The following is a 6,538-nucleotide window of genomic DNA, read 5'->3' as shown; positions in this document are numbered from 1 at the left end:
ATCTTCACCAAACTTTGCATGGATACATTATGTGTCAAGACACGTGGAAAAAACGTACAAAACAAAAGATTGGAGACATCAAGATTTTGGTCGAATTTTTTAAGAATTTTCAAATTTTCAGATGGGAGGTTCCAGATAAGGTCAAAAACTACATACTCAGATCTTCACCAAACTTTGCAGGGATACATTGGATGTCAAGACACGTGGAAAATACGTACAAAAAAGAGATTGGAGACATCAAGATTTTGGACGAATTTTTTAACAATTTTCAAATTTTCAGAAAGGATGTTCCAGATAAGGTCAAAAACGACATACTCAGATCTTCACCAAACTTTGCAGGGATACATTGGATATCAAGACACGTGGAAAAAACGTACAAAACAAGAGATTGGAGACATCAAGATTTTGGACGAATTTTTTAAGAATTTTCAAATTTTCAGATAGGAGGTTCCAGATGAGGTCAAAAACTACATACTCAGATCTACACCAAACTTTGCAGGAATACTTTGCATGTCAAGACACGTGGAAAAAACGTACAAAACAAGAGATCGGAGACATCAAGATTTTCGACGAATTTTTTAAGAATTTTCAAATTTTCAGATGGGAGGTTCCAGATAAGGTCAAAAACGACATACTCAGATCTTCACCAAACTTTGCAGGGATCCATTGGAGGTCGAGACACGTGGAAAAAACGTACAAAACAAGAGATTGGAGACATCAAGATTTTGGACGAATTTTTTAAGAATTTTCAAATTTTCAGATAGGAGGTTCCATATAAGGTCAAAAACTACATACTCAGATCTTCACCAAACTTTGCAGGGATACATTGGATGTCAAGACACGTGGAAAAAACGTACAAAACAAGAGATTGGAGACATCAAGATTTTCGACGAATTTTTTAAGAATTTTCAAATTTTCAGAAAGGATGTTCCAGATAAGGTCAAAAACGACATACTCAGATCTTCACCAAACTTTGCAGGGATCCATTGGAGGTCGAGACACGTGGAAAAAACGTACAAAACAAAAGATTGGAGACATCAAGATTTTGGACGAATTTTTGAAGAATTTTCAAATTTTCAGATAGGAGGTTCCAGATAAGGTCTAAAACTACATACTCAGATCTCCACCAAACATTGCAGGAATACATTGGATGTCAAGACACGTGGAAAAAACGTACAAAACAAGAGATTGGAGACATCAAGATTTTCGACGAATTTTTGAAGAATTTTCAAATTTTCAGATAGGAGGTTCCATATAAGGTCAAAAACTACATACTCAGATCTTCACCAAACGTTGCAGGGATACTTTGCATGTCAAGACACGTGGAAAAAACGTACAAAACAAAAGATTGGAGACATCAAGATTTTCGACGAATTTTTTAAGAATTTTCAAATTTTCAGATGGGAGGTTCCAGATAAGGTCAAAAACGACATACTCAGATCTTCACCAAACTTTGCATGGATACATTGGATGTCAAGACACGTGGAAAAAACATACAAAACAAGAGATTGGAGACATCAAGATTTTGGACGAATTTTTTAAGAATTCTCAAATTTTCAGAAAGGAGGTTCCATATAAGGTCAAAAACTACATACTCAGATCTTCACCAAACTTTGCAGGGATACATTGGATGTCAAGACACGTGGAAAAAACGTACAAAACAAGAGATTGGGGTCATCAAGATTTTGGACGAATTTTTTAAGAATTTTCAAATTTTCAGATGGGAGGTTCAATATAAGGTCAAAAACTACATACTCAGATCTTCACCAAACTTTGCATGGATACATTGGATGTCAAGACACGTGGAAAAAACATACAAAACATAGGATTCGGAACATCAAGATTTAGGTCGAATTTTTTAAGAATTTTCAAATTTTCAGATAGGAGGTTCCATATAAGGTCAAAAACTACATACTCAGATCTTCACCAAACATTGCAGGAATACATTGGATGTCAAGACACGTGGAAAAAACGTACAAAACAAGAGATTGGGGTCATCAAGATTTTGCACGGATTTTTTAGGAATTTTCAAATTTTCAGATGGGAGGTTCCAGATAAGGTCAAAAACTACATACTCAGATCTTCACCAAACTTTGCAGGGATACATTGGATGTCAAGACACGTGGAAAAAACGTACAAAACAAGAGATTGGAGACATCAAGATTTTGGACGAATTTTTTAAGAATTTTCAAATTTTCAGATAGGAGGTTCCATATAAGGTCAAAAACTACATACTCAGATCTTCACCAAACTTTGCATGGATACATTATGTGTCAAGACACGTGGAAAAAACGTACAAAACTAAAGATTGGAGACATCAAGATTTTGGTCGAATTTTTTAAGAATTTTCAAATTTTCAGATGGGAGGTTCCAGATAAGGTCAAAAACTACATACTCAGATCTTCACCAAACTTTGCAGGGATACATTGGATGTCAAGACACGTGGAAAAAACGTACAAAACAAGAGATTGGAGACATCAAGATTTTGGACGAATTTTTTAAGAATTTTTAAATTTTCAGATAGGAGGTTCCATATAAGGTCAAAAACTACATACTCAGATCTTCACCAAACTTTGCATGGATACATTATGTGTCAAGACACGTGGAAAAAACGTACAAAACAAGAGATTGGAGACATCAAGATATTGGTCGAATTTTTTAAGAATTTTCAAATTTTCAGATGGGAGGTTCCAGATAAGGTCAAAAACTACATACTCAGATCTTCACCAAACTTTGCAGGGATACATTGGATGTCAAGACACGTGGAAAAAACGTACAAAACAAGAGATAGGAGACATCAAGATTTTGGACGAATTTTTTAACAATTTTCAAATTTTCAGAAAGGATGTTCCAGATAAGGTCAAAAACAACATACTCAGATCTTCACCAAACTTTGCAGGGATACATTGGATATCAAGACACGTGGAAAAAACGTACAAAACAAGAGATTGGAGACATCAAGATTTTGGACGAATTTTTTAAGAATTTTCAAATTTTCAGATAGGAGGTTCCAGATAAGATCAAAAACTACATACTCAGATCTTCACCAAACTTTGCAGGGATACATTGGATGTCAAGACACGTGGAAAAAAAGTACAAAACAAGAGATTGGGGTCATCAAGATTTTGGACGGATTTTTTAGGAATTTTCAAATTTTCAGATGGGAGGTTCCAGATAAGGTCAAAAACTACATACTCAGATCTTCACCAAACATTGCAGGGATACATTGGATGTCAAGACACGTGGAAAAAACGTACAAAACAAGAGATTGGAGACATCAAGATTTTGGACGAATTTTTTAAGAATTTTCAAATTTTCAGATAGGAGGTTCCAGATGAGGTCAAAAACTACATACTCAGATCTTCACCAAACTTTGCAGGAATACTTTGCATGTCAAGACACGTGGAAAAAACGTACAAAACAAGAGATCGGAGACATCAAGATTTTCGACGAATTTTTTAAGAATTTTCAAATTTTCAGATGGGAGGTTCCAGATAAGGTCAAAAACGACATACTCAGATCTTCACCAAACTTTGCAGGGATCCATTGGAGGTCGAGACACGTGGAAAAAACGTACAAAACAAGAGATTGGAGACATCAAGATTTTGGACGAATTTTTTAAGAATTTTCAAATTTTCAGAAAGGATGTTCCAGATAAGGTCAAAAACGACATACTCAGATCTTCACCAAACTTTGCAGGGATCCATTGGAGGTCGAGACACGTGGAAAAAACGTACAAAACAAGAGATTGGAGACATCAAGATTTTGGACGAATTTTTGAAGAATTTTCAAATTTTCAGATAGGAGGTTCCAGATAAGGTCTAAAACTACATACTCAGATCTCCACCAAACATTGCAGGAATACATTGGATGTCAAGACACGTGGAAAAAACGTACAAAACAAGAGATTGGAGACATCAAGATTTTCGACGAATTTTTGAAGAATTTTCAAATTTTCAGATAGGAGGTTCCAGATAAGGTCAAAAACTACATACTCAGATCTTCACCAAACGTTGCAGGGATACTTTGCATGTCAAGACACGTGGAAAAAACGTACAAAACAAAAGATTGGAGACATCAAGATTTTCGACGAATTTTTTAAGAATTTTCAAATTTTGAGATGGGAGGTTCCGGATAAGGTCAAAAACGACATACTCAGATCTTCACCAAACTTTGCATGGATACATTGGATGTCAAGACACGTGGAAAAAACGTACAAAACAAGAGATTGGAGACATCAAGATTTTGGACGAATTTTTTAAGAATTCTCAAATTTTCAGAAAGGAGGTTCCATATAAGGTCAAAAACTACATACTCAGATCTTCACCAAACTTTGCAGGGATACTTTGGATGTCAAGACACGTGGAAAAAACGTACAAAACAAGAGATTGGGGTCATCAAGATTTTGGACGAATTTTTTAAGAATTTTCAAATTTTCAGATGGGAGGTTCAATATAAGATCAAAAACTACATACTCAGATCTTCACCAAACTTTGCATGGATACATTGGATGTCAAGACACGTGGAAAAAACATACAAAACATAGGATTCGGAACATCAAGATTTTGGTCGAATTTTTTAAGAATTTTCAAATTTTCAGATAGGAGGTTCCATATAAGGTCAAAAACTACATACTCAGATCTTCACCAAACATTCCAGGAATACATTGGATGTCAAGACACGTGGAAAAAACGTACAAAACAAGAGATTGGGGTCATCAAGATTTTGCACGGATTTTTTAGGAATTTTCAAATTTTCAGATGGGAGGTTCCAGATAAGGTCAAAAACTACATACTCAGATCTTCACCAAACTTTGCAGGGATACATTGGATGTCAAGACACGTGGAAAAACCGTACAAAACAAAAGATTGGAGACATCAAGATTTTGGTCGAATTTTTTAAGAATTTTCAAATTTTCAGATGGGAGGTTCCAGATAAGGTCAAAAACTACATACTCAGATCTTCACCAAACTTTGCAGGGATACATTGGATGTCAAGACACGTGGAAAAAACGTACAAAAAAGAGATTGGAGACATCAAGATTTTGGACGAATTTTTTAACAATTTTCAAATTTTCAGAAAGGATGTTCCAGATAAGGTCAAAAACGACATACTCAGATCTTCACCAAACTTTGCAGGGATACATTGGATATCAAGACACGTGGAAAAAACGTACAAAACAAGAGATTGGAGACATCAAGATTTTGGACGAATTTTTTAAGAATTTTCAAATTTTCAGATAGGAGGTTCCAGATAAGGTAAAAAACTACATACTCAGATCTTCACCAAACTTTGCAGGGATACATTGGATGTCAAGACACGTGGAAAAAACGTACAAAACAAGAGATTGAGGTCATCAAGATTTTGGACGGATTTTTTAGGAATTTTCAAATTTTCAGATGGGAGGTTCCAGATAAGGTCAAAAACTACATACTCAGATCTTCACCAAACATTGCAGGGATACATTGGATGTCAAGACACGTGGAAAAAACGTACAAAACAAGAGATTGGAGACATCAAAATTTTGGACGAATTTTTTAAGAATTTTCAAATTTTCAGATAGGAGGTTCCAGATGAGGTCAAAAAAACATACTCAGATCTTCACCAAACTTTGCAGGAATACTTTGCATGTCAAGACACGTGGAAAAAACGTACAAAACAAGAGATCGGAGACATCAAGATTTTCGACGAATTTTTTAAGAATTTTCAAATTTTCAGATGGGAGGTTCCAGATAAGGTCAAAAACGACATACTCAGATCTTCACCAAACTTTGCATGGATACATTGGATGTCAAGACACGTGGAAAAAACATACAAAACATAGGATTGGTGACATCAAGATTTTGGACGAATTTTTTAAGAATTTTCAAATTTTCAGATAGGAGGTTCCATATAAGGTCAAAAACTACATACTCAGATCTTCACCAAACTTTGCAGGGATACATTGGATGTCAAGACACGTGGAAAAAACGTACAAAACAAGAGATTGGAGACATCAAGATTATGGACGAATTTTTTGAGAATTTTCAAATTTTCAGAAAGGAGGTTCCATATAAGGTCAAAAACTACATACTCAGATCTTCACCAAACTTTGCAGGGATACATTGGAGGTCGAGACACGTGGAAAAAACGTACAAAACAAGAGATTGGAGACATCAAGATTTTGGACGAATTTTTGAAGAATTTTCAAATTTTCTGATAGGAGGTCCCAGATAAGGTCAAAAACTACATACTCAGATCTCCACCAAACATTGCAGGGATACATTGGATGTCAAGACACGTGGAAAAAACGTACAAAACAAGAGATTGGAGACATCAAGATTTTCGACGAATTTTTGAAGAATTTTCAAATTTTCAGATAGGAGGTTCCAGATAAGGTCAAAAACTACATACTCAGATCTTCACCAAACGTTGCAGGGATACTTTGCATGTCAAGACACGTGGAAAAAACGTACAAAACAAGAGATTGGAGACATCAAGATTTTCGACGAATTTTTTAAGAATTTTCAAATTTTCAGATGGGAGGTTCCAGATAAGG

Source organism: Lepisma saccharinum, unplaced genomic scaffold (genome assembly GCF_977018435.1).
Source record: "Lepisma saccharinum unplaced genomic scaffold, izLepSacc3.1 HAP1_SCAFFOLD_84, whole genome shotgun sequence".
NCBI lineage: Eukaryota > Metazoa > Arthropoda > Insecta > Zygentoma > Lepismatidae > Lepisma > Lepisma saccharinum.
This window is presented reverse-complemented; position numbering follows the sequence as displayed.